At 37.5% G+C, this 24297-nt stretch overlaps 1 protein-coding gene across 19 annotated transcripts in view; it reads left to right on the plus strand.

The window, feature by feature from the left end:
- ARPP21 (cAMP regulated phosphoprotein 21) overlaps window positions 1-24297 on the plus strand; it is a 204345-nt gene that overhangs the window by 67762 nt on the left and 112286 nt on the right. The window contains exon 1 of one of the 19 annotated variants that reach the window (XM_074858125.1): window positions 7939-8095. The exons of 17 other annotated variants lie outside the window; for them this stretch is intronic. The gene's annotated coding sequence lies outside the window, so the exon portion shown is untranslated. Of the gene's footprint in view, window positions 1-7938; window positions 8096-22183; window positions 22205-24297 lie in introns of those variants that run through there. One more of the 19 variants, XM_074858150.1, reaches the window with a different exon arrangement.

The following is a 24297-nucleotide window of genomic DNA, read 5'->3' on the forward strand; positions in this document are numbered from 1 at the left end:
ATAATGTAACTTTTGTTTAATTTGTGTACTGATGAAAATGATGGAACTTGAAAGTCCTTGAATGACCCGCTTCTTGAAGTAACAATCTCAAATTCAAGGACTGAGATAAGGGAGTGGTGGGGTAAGGGGCATAATGGAGGATTAGTGGCAGTAGTACTGCTTGTAATGTGAAATCAGGTTATGGGGCATCAGAAGTAGGAGGACAGCAAAGGCAAGAAGGACTTTCAGGAGATATTCCCTGAAGATAAGTAACTGGGGTTTTGAACCACCCAGAGAAAATATATAGATGTGTAGTCTCTCTTCAGTATAATTTGTTTTCTGATTTTAAATAAATAAATAAATCCTTATGAACACGATGTGATCCCTGTCGTTGCGTGGAGGATCAGGACAAAGTGACTACTCCTCTGCAATTGCATTTGATCTCCTCAAATCTGAGGTTACAGGAATTGTAAATGACCTACAGCTTCTGAGTTTTGCTGTTGCAGAATTGCTCCTCTCTGCCACCTACCTGGCAGAAGAGAAGGGAAGAAACAATATTGTTGCCAAGGTCTGAGGGCAGCTACACGGCAGCATGCGCTAGCATGATACTTGTTAGCCTGGCTTAATGTCGGTGCATGAAGCCGGTGGGCGAGTCTTGGGGAGGCATGCAAGGTTGTGGGCTCTGTAGTATGTAGCCAGTTCTTCTATGAGAATAAATTGGTTTCTGTCCTTAGCTCTTGCCTCGGCGTGCCAGTAACCTCATAAATTAGGTATTTACTGAAATAGCATAACGTGTCCTGTGACTACATAAATTCACACCTTTCTGTAAAGGGCTTTATATTAATGAAGAAGGATCGGTAGAAAAGAGCAGATTGAGACACAAATCTTGATGCAGCATTTTGGTTGCCTGTGGTTATGCTACCGCTAGCCATATAGCCCTATTTGTGGGGCTGTGGTTTCTGCAGGCACCCTGTCCACTCATTCTTTCGTCGTGATCATTTCCGCAATGCGGGAGGAAGATGCGGCAAGCACCTACCTCTTTCAAAGCCCACATATTTCTTTGATGTGTTTGTTACTCCTCAGGGTTTTTTTTCAGGAAGGGGAACAGAGAACATAATTTGTACTCATGAAGGCTAATTATAATTTTTCCTCTACAGATCACTTCTTAGAGAGCTGTATGTTCAAAGAACTGCTGCTAACTCTTTTCTACATTACAGTTATGTTCATGTCCAGGCAATGAAAGTCAAAATGTAGATTCTTTTGGCACCTATTTCTGTTTGTGTTTATTTAATAACATACACTGGTGTCATGTCTTTATTATGTTGTCAGGTACTTCAAAGCCATCTGTAACATAACTGCATCAGTATAAGAGCGTGTCAGAAAACAAGACAGTAAAATATTGGCGCTTCTTAACAAAACATTTTATTTATTAAACAGCACAATTTCAATATGTGGAAAAATTAAATCAGTTCTGATTACTTCAGTAGTTTGAGAACAACTGCAGTAATACCTGAGTCTTTGACTTCCCTAGAAAATGACAGCAGACTGAGCAATTCAGTTGTGTATTATGAGAGAATTCTATGGCATGGGAATGCATTTGCTAGATTTGCATTGACTCGAGCATAACAAAGGAGGAGCATAAGTGACCCAAGTACTTCTGATGCACAGGTGAATGTTCCCCGGCATTGTATCATTTATTACCTATGCTTGATAGTTGGAATGAGGCTGGCAGATGATGGTGTAACATACCAGTGCTGCTCAGAACCTCAGCTGTGCATGTACAAGCAATTTCAATGTCTAGTCACTGACGGACAGACGATTTTAGTAAAAGGAATTCAGAGACTCCATTTCTGACTTCTGATGGTTTATTTGGGGGCCAGTAACTTGAGGTGCTGTTGTTATTAAGCATTGTAAAATTGGAAAATAGAGATAATTTCAAGTAGCCTTACAACCTCAGCAGAGAAAATAAAAAATATGGAGGAGAGCTAATGTTGTATTCTTCTGGCAACAGCAGAGTGTGTGAAGGAAAGCACACTGAAGTTAGAAGACTTACTCCATCCTCAGGTGTAACACACAAACAAAGGATCTTCCTTAAAACTGGTCTGTAGCCCTGATTTAAAGGTTGCTGAAAGTGCAGGGAGTTAAATCTTAGAGGAATTCACTGCAGTCCTAATATAAACTCTTTTGTTGTTTCTTGATGTACGTATTTCAAGCAGTGTCTAGCATTTATGTCTCTGCCTTTTTCCTGGCTGTTTCCACGCATGCATCAATTGTCTCTGTTCTGCTCCTTACATCGTCTGACCATTCTTCGTACCAGGCCTTCGCTTTTGTAAGTTGTGCCCCTTGTGTGAACTTCCTGTTGTTAAACTGCCCCTTCTGATTTTTCTTGGTTTTTCATCATTTGCTCACATTTCCCAGCTTTTTTTTTCTTGTCTCTGTCTGTCAGTTGCATGGCCCTGTTTGAAATGACTGAAAACTTTGATTAATTCATCCTGTAGTGCTGCACTCTTAAAAATTTTGTAGATATTTGGACTGTCAGTTTATAATAAAACATGTTACATAAAGCATACTATCATTACGCAAAATATGCCAGTTTCCAGATCTCTTGGACTTTGTTTTGGTATCTCTTAAGGAGGGAGTACCAAAACGGCTCTAATTGCATCTGTGAAACAAAAAGTTTTGTGGTGGAATCTAGAAGACCTTGTGCTTTTGAACTTCTTCATGTATGCAGCTAATATCAGTGTACCTGGGTCCCTTTGCGGCCTCCATTCGAATGCAGTAGCTCCATAGAATTGTATGTATTTTTGATGCCCCTGGAAAATGTTGTGTCCTGAACTCTCTTGTCTATTTATGTAGATTATTTTTTTTTTGGATTAGTAATATTTTCAATAAATTTCACATTTGTCAGTTGCTTAGAAGATAAAACGTAATGGAAATGACACACAATTAAATGCCTTTGACAGTGTGGTGTTCTCAAAGACTTTTTACATGTTGGTTCTCTGACCTTTCAGATGGATTGCTGTCTGGTGTGAGCAGGAGATCCCAACAGCTAGTGTAGCACCTAATGCATTACATTGGATGTAGTTTACTGCATTACTGGGTTGTACAATGAAAAGAGGGAAAGATAGATGGAGTTCTTACATCGAGAATTATTTCATATTACATGTCTGTACACTTGTTGAATAGGCTTGGAAACTGCACCAAAACCTGAAGGTTACATATTCTTATAACTTTGATTATAATCATCATGTAGCCACAGATCCTGGTCAAAAGTGGAGGAGACTGATTGTAAAGATAGTTACTAAGACATTTAGCTGTCTACGTTTGAGGACCTAACTAAATACATAATCCATTTTTGTGCAATGCATATACAGAAGCTCCTTGTAAAGACAGGAAAGTAAAGGAACTGTTGGCTGAAATTTCTCACTGAAGTGGAAGACTGATGTGTTTGAAGGAGCATGGTTTGCTGCCATCATCTGAAAGTTGAAATTTATTTTTTCCTGGAAATCTAATCTTTTTCTACATTTTATTTCTCTGTTTGGTTCTTTTTTTTTTTTTTTTTGTTGCTGAGATATTGCAGAAGTGCCTGTATTCAGCTACCAGTTACAAATTAAATTCAGTTATTTGTTTTTCAGTAATCTGATTGCCATTAGTGCCTAGTTCACTAATTGCCTGCTGTACTGTGTCAGTTTATTATGGAAGTAACATTCTGAGTATTCCAAAACCTAATAAAGAAATGATGGCAGCAGTCTGAACAGATGATGTATAGTAGTTATGAACAGATTTATAGTTTGTTTTTTTTTATGGGTTAATCTGCAGACTGGTGGACAGTCAGCTCAGTTGTGTCTCAATCATCATTGAATTGAAGAAATCTCTCACCAGTTAAAGACAAAATTCTGTGTTGTGTGGAGTCATTCCATGTTTTAGAGGGATGTCATACTAACAAGTCATTTATTCCACAAATAAAATAATGGTGCCAATACTCTCCTCAATGCACTTAGTGATAATTGAATTCTTGAGTTCAGTTGTTGGTTAAGGAGATGATTTGTGATTTTTAAAAGCATGTATATACATGTCTGTAGTTGCACAGACTTGGAACACAGTGAGACAGGCTACGTGAAAAAAAACAAGCCCAGGTGTAAGTTGACTGAAGGAAAGCTCTTGCTTTTATTAACTTAATTCTCTAGTCTTAATCCTTGCAAATAAAGGCATGAAAATGTTAGTCCATATAACCCTATTCCTGCAACTTGGAGAAATATGCAACTGGAGTCTGTTTCTGTAACAGGAAGCTGGTATGGCTAGGAGATCCTTCCAAGACATGCATCCACATATTTTGTGGTCTCTTAAGTTTAAGATACAACATCGGTATTTCTGAGTAAAACTAAGTTGAGACGTTTCCCAAATGACTGTATTACTGATCTGCCTTTTCAATGCAGTGGATAGGAGAACAACTAGGTTGCATTTGGAAGATAGACAGGCAAACACTTGTTTTCAGCTTTCTGCTAAATTCAGACATTAGAACAGGTGAACTCATGTGCTAAGGGAAGCTGCTGTAGAAGTAATGTTGCTCTGTGTTCTTGAATGTTCTCTAGAATGACTCTAGATGCAAAATGCAGTCTTGACAATCCCCACTCTTGTGCTCACTAGTGTCAGCTAAATGAAGACAAGTTTTCAACAATAAAGTTTCTTTTTTGCCATCATTCCAGTAAAAACAAGGTGAGGAAAAAAGCAAACAAATTAGAAAACCCCCAAGCTTAAGATAAGGAGAATGACACTGGGCTAATACTGTTACTATGAATAAGAGTAGGTGGCTCTGTAGGAGCGCTTCTTCCACTGTTGCCCAGCTGTGAAGTGTGCGTATGGGGGAAAAAGTCCAGCAGTGGCAATGAGCCAGTGGAGACCTGTTCCTCTCTGCCCCGCACAGGCTGTAGGTGATGAGTGTGATAGCCATAAAATGCCTGTTTACTTCAAGAAATGAAAGGAGACCCTTTTATAAATTGGCTGACTAGTCTGCCAAGAGAGAGGATGTGTTCACTGACTCACTAGCGGAAAAACAGGGCTGCTGCCTTTCAAAGTATTTTCTGATACAGATAGTGAAATACCATGACTTCTTTTTCAGGAAGGGGACAGATTTTAAGTACTTCCAAATGCCCGTCTGAGGTTATTTGGATAATTTTGGGTTGTTATTTTCCAGTGAAGACTTCTAAAAATATTTGTCTAAAAAGGGGCCTTTCTGACAGCTACAAATTCAAACGCTACTGATAGTATCAGCTGGCGAGCTGTGTGGTGTACCAATATCCTCACAAAAACCAGCTTTCCCAGCAAATGCATTCTCCAAAAAGCAAAGACAGATAAATGGGCATGTTGTGAGCGAGTAACGTAAAACACTTTCAAGAGGGGGAATGGTCTATCATAAGACAGTAACTCAGAGAAAGTTATTAAAGAACTAGGAATCCCTGTTGTTCAATTTTTTTTTTTCTTCCTAACATTCTCTAGCACTGAATTTCCCTTCCTCACACTTAGCTTTAAGAAGCATGGTTGTCCCTCGGGAAGGAGAATAGGCAGCCAGGCATCTTCCATCTGTGTGAAACTTTCTTAACAAAGATTCATTTGGGGAGTGAATAGAAGAAGAAAACAAAACAAAAGGAATTGTTTTTAAATAAAAAATGCACTTTCGGCATCATTTGCACTCCCCAATGAAAAGTAAGCTGTCCAACCACTAACTGTGGTGATCCAAAGTATGTCTGTACAATATGTTGGCAGTTGTGCTATGTGGTAGACAGTGAGGATAAAACCCGTGGTATAAATGAATATTCTCAGCAAGGCTTTGAAAAGTGCCGGGAGCGAATTTGATTGCCGGGTAATGAAAGCAGACTTGAAGTGAAATTGAGCTGATTGTCCTTACTGATTGCCTTGTTCAGTTTGCATTGATACTCTATAGCATACTGTAATGGGTGTACAGCTGATGTACTCAAGCCTCAAGATACCTCAGAGGAATACTCCTCCTGTGTAAGTGAAGTATGAAAAGACAGTTTGAGAAGTGTAGACACTGCTAATTGGGCTAGTAGAAGAAATATGAAGAACAGCAGTCCACTTTCAATACTGCATTTGTCATAAATAACTAAAATGCCATCACTTCAGTATTTAGATGCTAACATGACTGCCTGCTTTTCCCCATGTTTATTGTCAGTGTTATGATGCAGGCTTGCACACTGCTTAATTCTTAGTTAATTTCTCTTAGGAAATGAATCTGAGCCATTATTATAAATTACTTGTAAGTGCTATTTCAATCTAATTAGATTTATAACAGAATAGATCCTGTAGACAGAATTTTGCATAAATAAAAGCATTTCTCTTGCTCTTTCACTTTCCTACCTACTATCCTGTAGCAGTAGTTTCTATAACAGTTTGATACAGAGGCTACAGTTAATTGTAATGTGCTTCAGAAGGTCATACAAAAGAGACATGGAAGGTTTTTCCTGATTATTATTACTATTGTTAAAAATGCTGAACTTGTAGGTTTCTTGCTACATGCCCTGTATAGACAAAATATTTTTAAATATGCTTATGGTTTTATTAGCGGCTCCTTTTCATATCCGTGTTCACTACCTGCCACAAAAGTGTCTGGGTTTAAAGGGGGCACTGGAGAATGGAAGATGCTGGAGAAAACTGGCCGTGTACCAGGGAAAGGGTGTACTCGTTACCCTTCTAGCTCTTGTTTTGACCAACTTCATTACTAACTTAACCTCTGTATTCCTCAGTGTCCCTATCTGGAAGGAAATACTTTTTGTACTTACATTCCCTGAATGTGTTGTTTTCTTCTTAATTGGAGATGATGGCATCTTAGAGTTTTTTATAATAAAGAGGCACTATAGGAGTATTTGCCTCTGTTGTGCTAACATTGGCAGATACAATCAAGTTATGGTACCTTCACAAGTTAGCTGTCACAGTTATTTGTGTGCAGTCCTTTGATTCGCAGCAAATATGAAGACACTCACTTTCCTGTTGCTGCTGTTACTCTCTGCTGTCAGTGTTGGGTATTACTGCCTTTATTTAGTGATTCTCTTCCAGACAAATCATGTGATAACATGTTTCTGGTAGTTTTAGCAGGTGATAACGTTGAAGAATTTGAACAGGTACAAGATAAACAGAAGTTGGAAAATAAAGTCACCATATGTTATAAAAAAAAAAAAGTCACAACCATTTTAAAATTTAGTACCTGAGGCAAAGATTGAAAGAATTGATAGGTTTCTTTCAGCTGATTTATTTTATATTCTGGTCTAGAAATATGTGCTTACATACATCACATATTCAGGGTTAGACCTTGCCAGGATAGTTTTTCAAACGATTTTTTTTTTTTTTTAAACCTGATGATATGTACAAATAAAAAGAATGCATCCACAAATGTCAGATTTAAGTGTTGCACACAGCTTTTACTTAAGTAGGTAGATTTTTATTTTGCAGGTCAAAGTTTAATAGACAAAACATTTTGAGGGAGAGGCTTTTGAAAATGTTACAAAGTAGACATGACCTGTTTTGCTACAAGGCGTGTGAATTCTCCTCTTGTGCCTTTATCTTCACTTTGTGTAAGAGTGTTTACAAAAAGTCATCCCCCTTTAATGAACTACAATTATTTATAATTCTTTATGCTAAGCTCCATTCAGTGTTTCAAATATTCAAAAATAGCTGCGATTCTAAAATAATTATTTTGAATGAACCCTTTATTTATGTGTTTTATTGCTAGAATGCTAATATCTTTCTAAACAGCTTTTTAAGTGTATCGTGCAAATGTATGATATTGTAATGATTGTGTAGGTATACATAAGAATTTAATCACCTCCTACATCTCTGTTTGGACTTTAACTTTTATCTTGAGACTCTTACTTTGTGTTAGAATGTTATTTCTCACTTGACAGGGTTTCTCTGGAGGCTGGCTTACAGAAGTGACTTCAGACACTGGTTTGCTGGGCTCTGTATGCATGAGAGGTCCTGGCTTTTACCTTTAAAGCTTCCACTTGCTTCTGTGGCATCACAGTTTCACTCTTGGATGTGGCCTGGACATCACTGAAGTTTGTGTACCGAGATAACCAGTTCTCCGTGTCACTGGATTGTACGCGTAGGTGCTGCTTGAATCAGTGGCTTTTGGATAAAAACATAGTTTTGATTTCTTCTTATTAAAGCACCCACTAGTTCTCATATAACTGCTCCATGCCATTAGTTTTAGGCTTCGTTACACTCTTTCTCAGCACTGCTGTAGGTTCATTCTGAGTAGTTTTGACTGCTGTGCAGCAGGTACCCTCCTTTGTGCCAGAGTTTGCATCCCGTTTCTGTGCTTATCCAAAGAGGTACCAGACATGGATGAGCGGCTGGGACAAGTGTGTTAATTGCTTTTCCAATTTTTTGTTCAACATAAAAGAAGGGTTTAATTTAAAACAGGAGTTGTCCTTTTCCAGCTGCCCTGGAGCATTGTGCATTTCCTGGTCTCCAAGTTTTTCTTTTACTACTGGAAATTTTACAGTTTTCTGCTTGCTGCAGCTAGCTCCAGCCAGTCCTTTTCTTTTTGTTTTTAGGAACACACTGTTTCTCTGCCCTTGAGTTCTTTTCAATTTTCTGATATTTCTGATATCATGAGATTACCCATTTCCCACGCCTCTGTGAACCAGAGAAACCCCTACGCCTATTCTGTCTTCCCTGTCTGTGCAAGAGCAGCTTCCCTGTTATACAGAGTTCTTTCTTCACTTCTTTAATAGTTTCTTATGTTGTCGAAAATGTGTAATGCTTTTTAAATTTTACAAAAACCAGATGGCTAGAGGCCTAAAGTCCAAAGCCAGATTTGGTAATAAAATAAGCCTGTGGCAGCAGTAAAACATTAATGTATTTAGCATTAATTTGCTCTTTGAAAGGTAAGATTGCCTGATAAAACCTTTTCTATCAGCCAGTAGAGCTGAAAAACAATGTTTTCCTACTATGGTGAAGTGTAGATTGAGTTACAGACTGCTGTGTTGGTTTTCTGATTGACTGATGAGAATGTATATCCATTGTCTAAGCAATTAAAAGTACAGTTGCATTCAGTAAATTTATACATAGAGAGTGTTAGAAGCATAAGCTGTCTTCCATGTGTGTCACTATTTAGGCTGCATGCATGTTTCTTTAGGACTTAATGGTGCAAAAAACTTAGGTCTGATCTGCTAAAACAGTTGTAAATGTTTCAGTGTTAAATTACATGTATGTGTCAGTGGTTACAGCACATCACTACCCATTTGTCCCCAGTAGAATACTACTCAGCTGACATGAGCTTCCACAGAACCACGTGAAAGTAGATACGACTGCAGTCATTGTTCAGTGACTTGTTTTGCCTTGTTTTACTCATGTCCAGATTTCTTGTGTATATACACGTGTGTATATACAATGCTCAGCTGTATCTCACTGCAACTAAATTTTTGCATTCACTGTGGTCATAAGCAGTAAAATAAGTAAACTAATGACATTTCTGATTCTTAAAAAGCACATGTACCCACCAGTTACATACATGTGTAATATGGTGTTTGCAAAAAAAAAAAAAAAACAACCAAAAAGTCAGTATTGTAATATCACTTTTCATTATATAAAGAAGGGCCCTAGTCAGGTTCTTTTGTTTCTTTATTTTCTAAAGATAGTCAGTCAAAGGCTCCGAAGCATCACAAAAATATTTGGTGATCTCACTGAGCTGGGACAGTGTCCACAAGCATACATTTCAGAAGAGAAAGAGGTCTGTAAGTTTTATGGTACATCCTTGAGATCAGACCTCTCCAAGAGACAGTCCATAGATGAAAAGCAAATTGATCCCCTTCAGTTCCTACAGAATCTCCTAAAGGACCAAGAAAACAAAAATGTGGTAGTTGTAAGGCTTTTTACCATCCCCAGCTCACATCTGGAACTGATAACATATACTATAGGAGCAAACCCAGACACGAAGAAAGCTCCAACCTGAGATACTCTCCTGGGAGGTAATTTTGAGTTTGGAACATACTCAGAGAAGTGCTTGGCAGAGGAACTAAAGACCACTGAAAGAAATTTTATGTTGTGTCTCTTGAAACAGAAATAAATTTAATGTACTTAAATTATCCCTTCAAACCTCAGGCTCTATATTACTATGTAATTATTTTCTTTTCTTTTTTGTTTTCTCTTCCTCCCCCCCCCCCCCCCCCCCCCCCCCCCCCCCCCCCCGGCCAATTGCCAGACATTCCAACTAGGTATATGAAATTCATTCTCGTATGATACTGGTTCACTGGGATTGATATAAGTATTTGACATATTAAGTCAACAAGCCTTTTTCATAAGAGATGACAAAAACTGAAGAAGTGGATGTAAAAGAAAATTGTGCAGACATTTTTACTTTCAGAGAATTTGAGGAAGTTGTTTAATTGCTTTGTCATATTTTGGTTTGTTTTGTAAGGTCACTCATGCCAACTTTAATGTTTGGATTTAAATGAGAAGAGCTTTGATTTCAGTAGAGGAAAGCAGAGTATTTTCAGTATAAAAGAAGGTAAAACTGATCTGGAGGCCCCTAATAGGACGTATAATACATGGGTGGAATTACAGCCAGCAGCCACACAGAACTGTGATGTGGGAGGATTGGAACAGTAGCTTTGCCAATCACAACTTCAGCTGAAATACTGCTAATTCTGCTGTGGCAAAGAGTCAGTGCAGTCTGATATTTGAATCAATTGTTACAAGATACTAAATGTTTTCATATTGAGAAAATTACTTTCACTGAAATTGAAACAGGTTTCTCCTATTGCATTTGAACCCTTGCTAACCCCCCAAAAAGTGGCTATCCAGAAGTTAAACACTTGAGCGATCTTTCTTACAGTATAGAGGATAATAGTAAGGCATCTGATAATGAAGGGAAGGGAAAGAATATCCTCTAGAGGAAGTCTTCTAGTAGTGTGTGCAAGCCATCTTACAATGTGCTGTGAATGATGCTCGGACAGCCAAGTGTTTTGTCCTTCTCCAGGAAGTAGCCTATTAGTTGTTACAATGCCAGTGGTGGTACCCACCAAAAATATGAGAACTGTCTCTCTTAATTATCCCTGCTCTGTCTGAGACTCCACGCTTCAGAAGTTTTGTACTGAGAAGCCCTTTGAGGAGGAGAAAAGTCTTACAAATTGTTTTAGAAGACTGATTCTAGCCTCCCTAATTGAATATCTGTGAGAGTTATATTTTGCTGTTGTGCGTAGAGTTTACAGCCAAGATCAAAGGCTTATTAAACTCTTCCCTTTTTAGTCCCACACACTGAAAAAAGGGTCCTTTACGTTGAACAGGCATAAGTAGGAGGCAGATGGAAAAACAGAGGCAGACATCCACATTCATGCAGCCAAACAGAGCAGAGGAGGCAGATGCATTTGTAGCATCAGTGGTTCTTTTTCATGAAGGTAAATCACATTCTCCCTAACAGTGAGTGAGAAAGCATTTCCCAATGAATGTATGTCTTCAAATTGATACCTTTATTATTATATTGATGAACCTAAGCTTAGTTAATTGATTTATGAAAAGTTACAGGAATAAGAATACCTTTGAAACTCTTGTTTTACTTTGTGTTTTCTTTCCTGGTTTGTTTTTTTAATACTGCCTGGTATTCTTGTCAATATTCTTAGTTCTGTGTATCATAAGATGACAAGCATATTTTTAGGCAGCCATGTAAATTGCAAACTATCGTGTCTCTCTTATGGGTGTGCAATGTACTGGAATATTAGATACTTTGTTTCTTATGCTGTCCTAAGTATGAAAATGACTAAACACCAGAGCCTCCAGAACAATAATATTCTTATCATGCTCTGATTGTTGAAAGATGCAAGATTTTGGGGTCGAAGACCAGATAGCTAAGAATTGGGCCAGTCCTGATAAGTGTGAAAACTTCTCATCGTGGCACTCTTGTCTCACCAGCTTCAAGCAGCGTGGATCAGAATTGCACACAGTAGACAGAATGTTTACAAGTGTTGGGCTTCTCCTTCACTGTTGGTTTTAAAACCATCATTGAAAAGATCTGTCATTGCCTTTCTTCTGCCATGGCTATCCTTTCTTTAATTTTATGAAATTGGTGACAAGCCACTCACAGTGAAAGAAGCTTGATTCTGTAAATGTTGTGGATGTGTAGGTAAATGTTTTGGGACATGTTGGTTTTCTAGAAGAAGTAGTTTTTTTGGTCAAAGTAAAGCAAGTATGTTTGAGAGAGATGTTGGCTTTGGTAGACTAGTGTGACTAGAAAAAGTTTCATTCAGTTGGTGCTCCGAGTCCTGCCTTCTTGTTTCATTCTGAGTTGTCAAGCAACCAGTATGGATGCTGGAGGCTGGTTAGTCTGTCTTGGTGTTTTTCTACTGTGTCAGTGCCTTGGTATTTTGATTTCATGAAATCTAAATGTTTCCTAAAAGAAAGGTTTCCAAGAAAGGAGAAATACCCTTTGTTGAACCTGACAGTTGAAATTTGGGCAGTTCTATCAGATAATATCTTTTAGGAGACCATTAATCTTTCAAATTCTAACCTTTGGTTGTATACCAAAAATGCAACATTAGGCATAATAACATGCCAGCAGTTACATCTGGCAGCCTTTTCACCTGTCTTTGGCCACAGTCATATACTAATGTGAAGAGCCTTTTATTCTTAGAACTCCAGTTGGACTAGAGGCAGGCTAAAACTTGTCTGGATTTAAGATGGTAATGATGCAATAAGGATTGGGAAGATTCAGATGAAAAAAAAAAATTAAAAGGAGGAGTAAAATCCCTCTCTATTCCTTGTCCTTTAAAGACACTTCTGAAAGAAAATTAGGTCTTTCTTAGCCTTTTGTGGCTTTGAAATTTGAAGTTCCAGAAGCCAATAGTGTGTTTGGATATTTTTGTAAGAGAAAACAGACAAGGGAAAACTCTTCCAGTGGCTAGAATTTTCTGCTCTTTAATAATTGCTGTGTGTGTAAATGGGGGGGAAACTGCAAAACACATATATAAACACAAAGCTCTTCAAGAAGAGATGGTGGGGTCTTAGGGGGGGTTTGCTTGTGTTTTTTGGTTTTGTGGTTGGGGGTTTTTTTGATGTTGTTTTTTTAGGGTGATCTCCAAAGCTAGAAATGATAACAATTAGTATTCAGAATTGTTGTAGAAGTACTTAAAGGGTTACTCAGGTCCCACTGATTTAACTGTTGTGCAGTCTCGCAGGTTTTGTCTATACTGAGAGGATGAAAAGGGGACGGGAAAGTAATAAACATGTAAACTGAATAAACAACGTGTAGCAGCAAATGTTGTAAGAGTTACATGATACTGTGTTTTCAGATGGCTTATGAAGATAGGTTAGGCCATAAACCTCATCTCTCTCCTGGGGATAAGTAAGAGGAAACGTTTCTTCCCTTTAGGTGGAATTTGTCCATCTTCAGAACTCATTGTCACTTACTGTTTTTGATATCTGATTATTGTAGACCAAAGAATTTCCCTTCAACCAGAGGAGATCTTACTATGACCTGTTAATGGAAAATGTAAGGTCTTTAAGTTGACTGAGGGACATAGGTCTTGTCTTGGCTGGCTGTATCGTAACTGGGGACACAATAAAGGGGATCTAGCTCTGTCAGTGTTACTGCACATTGGACTTGCTCTAGTAAAGTAATATATACAAGGGATAGTGGATTTGCCTGCGTAGCATATTAGTGTAAGTACTGGTTTTCCTAATACTTGACGCTCTTGCTCTTTTTAAATACCAAATTTACCATGGACTTAAATAATTAGAACATGCAGAAATTATAATATTCCTCCTCCTTTTTCTTGCGCTATTTCCCTGTATCTTTTCCTCTTTTCCTCCCTCATTTTTGAAACAAACAAGGAGATTAAGTACCAAAACTCCATTAGTACAACATTGCAGTTGAGAATGAAATTGTCAGGATGGCTGCTTATGGTTCCCACAACAATCATAACTAGGCTAAATTGCACGTATGTATTAAGACATAAAACATAGAATATAGCAATACGGGATATTCCTTATAACACATTATGCATGCTGTGGGAGCCATCACTTTGAAAATCTTGACTTCTGTGGTTTTAAAATCTCCTTTGAAATGTAACATTAATGTATTTTTTCCTTTTGCATGTAAATTTTTTTTCTGTGCCCACTGGTGATAAAAATCAGGTCATGAATGCCATGTTGGCATTCCTGTGAACTCTGCATAGCAACCAGTCCTTCTCCTTCATTTAACATTTTTGCAATGAAAACTGATACAAGAAGAAATGAATAACAGCACACAGTGAAATAAGTGCAAAACAGTGAGCTCCTATTATGGCCACATTACATCTCAGTAAGTTCCAAATGATCTCTGATAAATGTTTTTAGAAAAACAGATTGAAATATTACTTTCTTGGCTTACAGACGCACATAAACGGATACTTAAATTACGTTTCTATTCTCTGACTGGTAAGTGTCGTACCATTTTGCAATCTAGCCAGCCTTTAGTTCTTGTATTGCTGTACAATTAACAGTTCCTGTGCCAAGACTACACCATGTAGATGTCAGGGGGTTACTAAAACACTGAGCTGGGCAGAAGTAAACTCACAGTGATTGCTGAAGCTAACATCACCAAGCTGCTGTGGCAGCATAGCAAGCCTTGCTCTGTTCACTAGTCCGGTGGTGGGATTCTTGGGCTGTCATTATCTCCTTTAGCCCGCTTCCAGTCTCATCCTTCCTTTATCCTGTTCCTGTTTGGTTCTGGTGTTTGAATGTTTTACCTGTCAGCCAAATGAAGACTTTCAAATGTAACTTACAGGGCCAGGAAGATTGACCTGAAACTGGTCGTGCAAGGGTTTGATTACTTCTGGTCAGTTGAATAAGATGGCTCTGTTTTCAGTGTCAGCATTGCTGTCGTGCTTCAGGCTTTCTACCATCATCCTCATCTTACGACTCCCATTGAAATCAAGAGGAGTTTTTATGGAGCAGCAGGATAGTTTGTAATCAACAGCGGAGTATTGCATTTACAATGATTTTGTTTAATTTGCTATAATTGGAGTTGAAGTGCAGAAATCCTCTTTAGTTGTATCTTATTATGGTAAGCTGGAATTTTCATAAGGGTCTGTGATATTTTGGTGTCCAACTTTCCTTGGAGGTTAATGAATGCTTAAGAGCCTTTATTGTCCTACATTTTGAGCAACTGCAGTTTAACATTGATTAAGAGAATGCTGATAGGACTTAGAGTTTTAATAGAGGTTTGGTTTTGTCCCTAAACATACATACCACATTCTTGTCTTGTTTTGGCTGGTGGACTCGTTTCCTATATTATGGTAGCTCCTGTCAAAATGTGGAGGGTGCTAGGTAAACACAGATTAAAAAGTATTTCCCTCATCAAATAGGATGCAATCCATTTCATTTTGTAATTCTAGTTAAAATGACAAATTAGACTTCAAAAGCACGGTGTTATCTGAAATATTTGAAAAGCAGCTACAGCTTTTCATGGCTTCACAGGTGTTATCTTTGCAGCTGCTGATAGTCTTGCATTGATGCTGGAAGATGTACTGTGAGACGGTAGCTCTGACAGCCACAACTTTAAGACTCCTTGCTTATAGGTCAAGATGAGGTTGAATTAATAAAACCAAATATTTTTATGGTCATATACTAGCAGGGAGTCCTAACTTGTATGTTCATGTTCCATTAGCTGGCTGTCTAACTCAACAGCTCTCTTCGGGAGAACCAAGATTCAGAAGAGGGATAGAAAGAAGAGAGAAATGTTACAGTTCTTTGGGGGTTTATTTATTTAGTTGTCCTCTGATACAAGTATCCCTTAAACTTAACGCCTAGGCATGAGGTGGGTTCACATCTCCATGCATGCAGGAGTTCTGAGGATCAGGGCTTTTCTGGCACAATTCTCAACTTGAAACAAACCTGGTTTTGCTGGTGGTGTTTAGTTGAGCCTTTAATATATTGGACTGCATGGTGCAGTTACATGAGGTGCTGGTGGGCCTGTTCCTGGTCCTTCCTAAATTATGGAAATTTCCTAAAGGTAAGTTACTTAGATATTTAGAGGACAACCTATACTGTGCCCACAAGTTTTCTGATTCATGACAGCTATGGACCTACTTAAAAGTAAATTACGGTACTGAACTTAACTGCTAGATACTTTATGTTTTGAGGTATTGCAACAGTTTTATTAACTTTCTTTTCTGTTGCACTTTTAGGGGACGAAAATGAAACTGGTCAGGTTACACTGTGTATGTATATTGTGCATGCATATAAAAGCCAGTGCTCATCTGTAAGAGCTGTGAAAAATCACCTATGCAACATAAAAGCCTAGGCAATAGTTAATCTTGTTCAACAAAAAGAAATCCAGCTGACATTTCAAGGAGAAAGAAGATAGAGAACGTTGCTCAGAGATACAGCTATTTTAATTGATGTATTTTGGAAAATAAGTAAACTTTCTAAGGCAGCTGAAACTAATTTCAAATATATTTTTGTTATATTTTTTCAAGTCCTCCCTTAAGTTTGTTTTAAGATATTACCATAACTTTTATGCTGTCAGGTGATTACCCATTTAGTCACAAAGAGAATTTTCTTATGGTAAGAAAGGTTTTGATATTTTAGACTTTTTTTTTGTTTTGTTTTGTTTTTTTTTCATTTCTATAATGGGGTGAAAGATTTCAATCAGTCATATATATTTGTTTGGAAGTCATGGATTGTTGAAGTGATCCAATGATTCTCCAGCAGAGTTGCTAGTGTGCGATTATTTACACTTGCTCCTGCTGGTGTCTGCTAAAACTTGGAATATCTGTAAGCTTGCGTATAGTTAGCACCTATATATAACAAGTCCCTGAGTGTTTTAGCTACATTTTGAAATGGAGTGTATTTACTAGGGATTTTGTGGGTGTTTTTTTGTTTGTTTTTGTGGTTGTTGGGTTTTTTAAATTAATACTTATAAACCAAATTTCATAATTGTTTTGTGTGATTTCTAGATATTGTAGCACTTATCGTCTGTGAAATAGTTCCTTTAGCTTTATTCTTCTGTATGAAACTGCGATTCTCCCCTCTTTCCCTCTTCTCAGTGTTTCAAATTGTGCAGTAGATACAGATTTTTAATCAATATTTGATCAGAAGATATACTTTGCTATAGAGAGTGTCATAAATTAAGCAAAACATTCAGTAAGCTAGTCTTCTTTTATTGTATTTTTCAGAAAGTTCTCAGGCAGATAATTTAAAATCTCATAAGAAAAGACAAGGGCATAAATTCTTGCCATTGCACTTTGACATGTTAAAATAGAACATGCAAAGGGTAAGGCCTTTTTTATTAGGAAGGGTGATTTGCAAGAAGGATTGCAGTTCTTCAGAACTGGACATAGACTGACAGGAGTGGTTATTGACTTGCCCTTTTTCGTAGTTGTGTCATGTTTCATCAGCCTTTGAAAATCTTGAAGGTATCAAAATAAATCCTGAGGTTCAAATACCATAGCATTACATATTAAGAAGTATTGACCAAACAGACTTTGCGTTTTACGAAAAATAATGGTTTCAGTTCCTGGAAGGGGAAGGTCATCCTAGACTCAAAATATGATTAAATAGGTGAAAAATACTTCATTCACAGGTGGACTTTTTAAAATGTTTAGAGGGGAAAAAAAGTCACCAGATTATGTGGTTGAATACCACTAAGATATTCATAACCAGCCAGTATGAAACTTTAGTTAAAGAATTTAGGACAACTGAAGTTCCAAAGTACTCATTAAGTTCTGAAATCTTAGAGGTACCTTCCTGAATTTTTATGAAAGCCATTTGTTTTTCCAAAGACTATTAAATGAAGGTCCAATTTACCATCTTATTTAAGGTCTAGGCTGGGACCCAAGCCTGGAAGTACATCTTTACCTTAAAGAATCTGTAGCATAAGCTGTCTCTGATATATATCGACTTGTCATAGTCAGTAAAGTCCCAGCACCTCCATTTTTCTTCAAATTTCATAAAATATATTCTCCTCTACCGTTTCAGTTTTGTGCTTTATAATCATATTTTTGTTTACTCTCTGATACTGAGCACACCAATAAAAAAATGTGATGATATGGCCATTCTGCCATGGAAATTGAATATATTACAGCTACAGAACTTCAATCCCGCACTTCTCTCCTGTAATTTAAATCTCAGTATTTTTAGATGATTGATGTAGTTAGTGTTCCTAGTGCCAAATAAGACAGATTGTTTCACAGCAGGTAAACACAATTTTGGATATTACAGAAGTTTTCTTAAAATCATATTTGAACTTGTGGAGACTTCAATCTGTATAATAAGATTTAAAGTATTCAAAAAAACCTGCACTGTTTTTCTGATTGTTTTTTGAATTTCCTTTTTGATTCAATATATATATTTTTCTAGTTTAAATTTAATAGGACATATTCCTTGGAGACATTGGCTTGAATATTTGATTTCTGCTGTGTATTCATTGCTCTCTTCTACTAGTTCATGTGCCATGAAGCTTTCTGGCTAGGCATATGTGGAGTGGCCAATTACATTTTTAACAAAACTGCTTAGCTCTCTTTCATATGTATGTCATAATTTCTTCCCTGAAAAAAACAAACAGACATTGAAACTCTTTTTCTGCCTTTTCTTTTGTTCACAGTATCACATGGAACCTGGAATTACCCACTGGAAAAGGCAAACATAATGCAGAAACCACAGGGTTTCTGGAAAGATATTTTCAGAAGCCAAAGCTGCAAATCTATGAACTGGCACTGCCAGTTCTGCAAACCTGGGTTTCTGCCTTTTCTCTCTTGACTATTGTTACTGCTTTTGAAGAGGATTTCTTCCTCTTGATGGCCATTAGCATGACTGTATAAAACACCTGTTTGGTATTTTATAGTTAGATTTTTTTTGTTTGTTTCTTCAGGAATTGATTGCAATGTGTAGTATATAATACTGATGCTGCTAATGAGGAAATGTGAGATATATATATTAGTACATATCTTCAGATGTGCTTTAACAAGGGGGGAGATCTCTATTTTTAGAGATGGCAAGGGAATTGACAAAAGACATAAATGTTGATTTTTGTTATTTCTACAAGTGAGCATAAACTGAGGATGTTTGGCACTTAAGTGCGTGGAGCGTTACATAGAAGTGTGTAATGGTTTCCTTGGCTTTTGTAACGTGCATTTAATCATTAGGCATTTTAACTTCTAATTTATACTTATAATTGCCATTTTTCTTCATTTTCTTTTGAAACCATGGCAGTATAGAGCATTGAATACAATCCATAGCATGCCTAAGGCTTCTTTTTGTAATGTGTGGTATTTACTACCTAACTGCATTGCCTAAGGCCAGCCAAGATGGGACCAACAAAATGGTATAAAGGTATTTACATAAAATACAAATATCCATATATTAAAATGTAAAGCTATATAAAATGTACATTTTTATATATAGATACTTATATCTATTATATGTGTTTATAATTTCTCTGTAGTATTAGGACAGTAAGATAATGTCTCTGCCTTAATTTTCTTTTTCTTCAAGACTTAAAACAATGAGAAAAGAGGGGGACATGGATCTGGCAAGAAAAAGTAACCAATCTTAGGAGATTCAAAGTTAAAAACAGGGGGCATCTCCAGATTTGATTGAAAATTGCCAAAATCTTGTCTATACCTCTTGCAAGATTTTAGACAGAAGAGTGGTATCTAGCAAAATAAGCTTACTTGATGAGATTTTGTCTGCGTAAACTGTTCTCACTGGACATTTCTCTCCTAAGTCTACTAGTATCCAAAAGAAGCCATTAACTAAGCATTTTTATTCCAAGATAAACACAATCAGGAAGAAATTTTAAGAGTGTTCCTGTGTCGATAAAAATAAAGTAATAAAATAATGTGTTAAAAATCATAGACCAATCTTGTATTGGGAACTCTCAAAGGGTCTAACCTTTGCTGCCTTTGACAGAGGAGACTGGAATTATAATTATACAGATTGGTTAGAATATGAGCTTGAAAAAACTTATTCTGCATTAAAGCAAGCTTGATACCCAATTGCCTTTGAATACAGACTGTATAATTGCACAGCTTCTGAGCAGCAAAGTTAAATGGGAGGGAGTATCTCAGTGTACGATGGGTTTTTTGTTGTTCTTTTTTTTTAAACCTTATATAGATTCATAGATTTTTTTTTTTTTGGAGGGGGGAGGGTGGAGAAGAATAATTTTTCTTTAGTTGCAGGCTGGTTTTGTTTCAGAAAATGGTGTTAGGACAAACAGGAATAGCTACTATGTTTAATTCCAGTGATCAGAGGAGACTTGGAGGGAAATAATGTATTTTTTTTTCCTTTGAGTTCTTATGTGAAAGCTTTTTGCTGTTTTGCAGTCAGTGTTTGTCTGCTAAGGCAATTCTAGTTGTTAAACGCAGGTCTGTTTCATCAGCATAATGCTGCTTTGCTGTTAGCAATTATTTTCTTTCAGGGTTTGCCAATTAAGCTAGTGCTGGTGAGAGTGCACCTAATTTGTCAAGAAATGGCAGGATGAAATATAGGGGCCATTACATAAATTGGGAAAGAAAAAAAATCAGGAAAAGCATATGTGAGACTCAGTGATACTTGGTCTATTCCTGTGGCATTTTTTGTTCTGGTTATGCCTCCATCCACTGGTGATGTTGGAAGAAGTGTAAAGCAATTGGTAGTTATAGGCCATCTGTGTCCTGAGTATGATATATTTTAAAATTTTGCTTTGGGAGAAACTGCTCAGAATGTTGTGTGCAAAGACTATGTTAGTAGTGTACAATTGTTTTCTTTGTTTTGTTTAGGGTGGTGGTTTTGTTGTTGTTTTGGGTGTTTTTTCCTCCTTGGACTCAACTGCTTTGTGTTTGGCACAATTGGTTATTAGTGAATGAGGCATGATGGCTTAGCTGGCCGCTTGTTTATTACCTGCAGTCTGCTTAGGCTGAAGTCTTCAAAGGCATGTATGCTCAAAATGCAGATGCGTGGTGCTTGAGTTTTCTAGTAAAGTCTTTAAGCTTGAGGAGGAACTCAGTAAAGAAATAGTTTAAATTGGTCTTACAGTTCCTGTGTGTGAAGCAAAATGGACTTAATCCATGGTTACCTGAGAGAATAGAAATGTCAAAGGGAAGGCACTGAAGGAAGAAAGAGTAGGGATAGCTTGACTTAGAGAAATAAAAAAAAATGTAAAAATGTTTCAAGAATTTTTACATTAAAATATATGCATATATTTTGTTCAAGTTAAAATCAATGTAAGCTATATGTTCTTCCAGATTTTGTTTTGTATAACAGCATATCATGGCATACCACAAATGGCTTTAATTATCTCACCTAGACTGTGCTGGATATCTGTAGACCCACCACTTCAGTCTGTGACAGCTCCCAGGCTCTGCAAGTAGCTCTGATTGCCCTCAGTGCTGCTGAGACCCCTCTGTGGTGAACCCAGGCTCATATATGCCATGTTGTTGATCAGTGTTTCATACTGAAATGATAGTATTCCTTCTGGGATACCCTTATGATATTCTCTCTCTTTAAACTGGTTTTAGTGTTTGTGAAAACAGAACTCTAGTGCATTCACCACTGTGCGTCAGCTGATGGAGGGGAATGTCTGTCTCCACAGAGTACAGTCCTGGTGGAGGAAGAGCGTGAGAGAGATGTAAGGAAATGTTGAAGCAGACTGTCAATTGATAAAAATTAGACTAGATGTAGGTAGTAATGGAAATAGTGTATACCTCTTGAAATGGAGATTACAAGGAATTGGCTTCTTTAAACCTGAGAGCAAATAATGAGGTGATATACAGTTATTTCCCACAGGAAGAGTGAACTATTGAGAAATCAGGAAAGCTATTTAAAATAAAGAGCCACTACTGGCACAAGAAGAAAAATGTACAAAGTATTTGATGTATACAATGGGGTAATGGAGAAGCTGTCCTGGCAAGGCAGTGGGGTTCTTGAACATCGTTACAATAAGATTACTAGTGCATCCTCCCTAGACCTCCTCTAATCTTAAAATAAAGCTATTGGTCTCTAAAGAGGACTTTGTGATACAATTATCTTTGATAGCTGAGAAATAGACCTGATTATTTGGGAAGATGAGTTTCAGTCCCGCTTTCCCTTTGAATTGTGTATTTGCCTATGTTGGTTATTGTTTTCATTACAGGATTTGAGGAAAATAACTTTTGTGTATTGCAAGGAGACTTGTGTGCATTGAAAGGATGTCTGGGAACTGCTGTGTCTCCGTGTTTGGAATCACAGGAGCTGTGCTCTTTTCCACCACCTAACAGTGAGACCAGTTAGTTTAATGACTTTGATTTTAGGAAAGTTTGTCAGCTGTATGTCTGAGAATACGATACAATTTGGCGTATGTGTTTGAAATGCATGAGGCAGTGTTGAACGCTGGACTAAAGCAAGAATCTCATTCCAAGGGTGCTGATTTGTACATCTGATTAGCTTGTTAAAAGTTTGAGTGTTACTCAATTCCTAGTAAACCTGTGTGATTGACATTTATTAGCCAGATCACTCAAAGTCTCATATCTTTTCATGCTGATCCTGGAAGACTTCAAATGGTCATCGTGACAGATAAAAGAGCATTTTTTTGAGCATTTTCTGAAGTATTAAAACATAACAGGCTCTCCCTATAGTCCATCTATATTTATTTTCCTGAGTAAAGCTTCTAGCTTTGCAGAAATACAACAAGCTAGAGGGAACATCATCATCATTACTTGGCTGAAGATGATGACATTGACATGAGGTCTTCTGACAGGGGATTACAGTGGAAAATGTTGGTGGCATCTGTTAGGAACATAGGATTCCTTTGAAAAAAGAAATCAGGTGTAAACTACAAAAAATTGCTTTGTTTCTGTTCTTTTTGGTTAGACTGTTCTCATCCCTGCTGTAATTTGTAACTACTGGATTTCACATGCAGGCTGGGAGGAAAGCCAGTGCTATTCCAAGGTAGTCTTCAGCTGGGATGCTGCTCCTCATATCATCTAGTTGCCTCTTTTAAAAGACAACTGCTTGTTGCACAGGATCTGAAATCTGATCCAATATATTTCAATCCACACTGTTTACATCAAATTTGACCACTGTTGCCACTGAGGGTTGTTTGCTGGCCTGCTTAAGGTGGGTCAGTGGCCTCTGCGCTGTTGCTTGTACACAGATGCTCATGTTTCTGTAACTCCTGGAAAAAAAAAAATAATGCATCTGCTGACAGTCTTTGTTAAAGTGCCAGCAGTAAATGAACCTAAATAACCTTTTACCCGCAAAGGTCTGTGGCACGTAGGAGCAGAAAATGTAGGCAATCACTATATCTGTTTTTGTAGTGATGATGGAGAGGGGACAAAGTGAAGACAAGAGAAGGTGGGAAATAAAACAAGGCTTCAAACTTTTATTTTAAAAATATTTTTTGCCCTTGTTTTTTAAGGTTTAGTCTTCAGTCTTTTAACAGCTAGTGAACTTGTAGGAGTCCATGTATTTCACAGCCTTCACATTTATTTTATTTTTAAATTACTTTTTCATACTGAAGCATTTTGGTGTGAGCTGGCATGGCTTATTACCCTGCTATGCTAATATGCAGCAGCAAACTTGGCTTCCAAATGCATGCATTTATTCTGTGGGAAATGTGGGAAAACAGTGAGAAGGAGCACACAGTATCGCCTGTCTAATGATGTAGGTCCTGAAGATTAGGACTGACAACTGAGTAATAGTGTGTTCAAAGTAAAACTCTAGAAGATATTTTACTTGCCTTTTTTGGATTTGGTGGTGGGGTTGTTCTGTTTTGCGTTTGGATTTTTTGAACAATAGGTTTTATATCCTGAAGATTTTCTTTGAAGCCACCACAGAGTTGAAGCTTTTGTTTTCAGTGAGATTTTCATAGATTTGCTTGATGGTAGGAACTGGAATATTTAAGTAAATGTCAAATAACAGAAAGTTTGTTTTAAGCCACGAGAGTTCAGCAAAGTCGATGGCTGTGTGTGCTGATAATCTTAAGATAATGCCATAGTCCATTTCCAGTGGTTTCCAGGAATCTGATGAGTGAGTAATAATGAGTCAAAGCTATCTTTATACGTATGGATGAGGTATATATCGCATAGTGGAAATCATGATTGACATCTCTGCTTCCAGCTCACGTGCTTGTGCCTGTGAGCCATTCATGTGAGTGGAGAATCGCTGTGGGATAATGTTCCTGGTACGTAGATACTGCTAACATCAGCCAGTTTTCAGTTACAGGAGCTGTTCGGACTCAAATGGTTTTACCTTGACGCTTAACAGCTTTAGTTGGAGAAAAAACCTTGGGTTTCACTCTGGCATGGTTCAATCCTGCCTGCTGCTGCTGCTGCCTGCTCTTGGTTAAGAGTATGCTGTTTGGCCTTAAAG

The sequence above is a fragment of the Strix uralensis genome, chromosome 1 (genome assembly GCF_047716275.1).
Source record: "Strix uralensis isolate ZFMK-TIS-50842 chromosome 1, bStrUra1, whole genome shotgun sequence".
Taxonomy (NCBI): Eukaryota; Metazoa; Chordata; class Aves; order Strigiformes; family Strigidae; genus Strix; species Strix uralensis.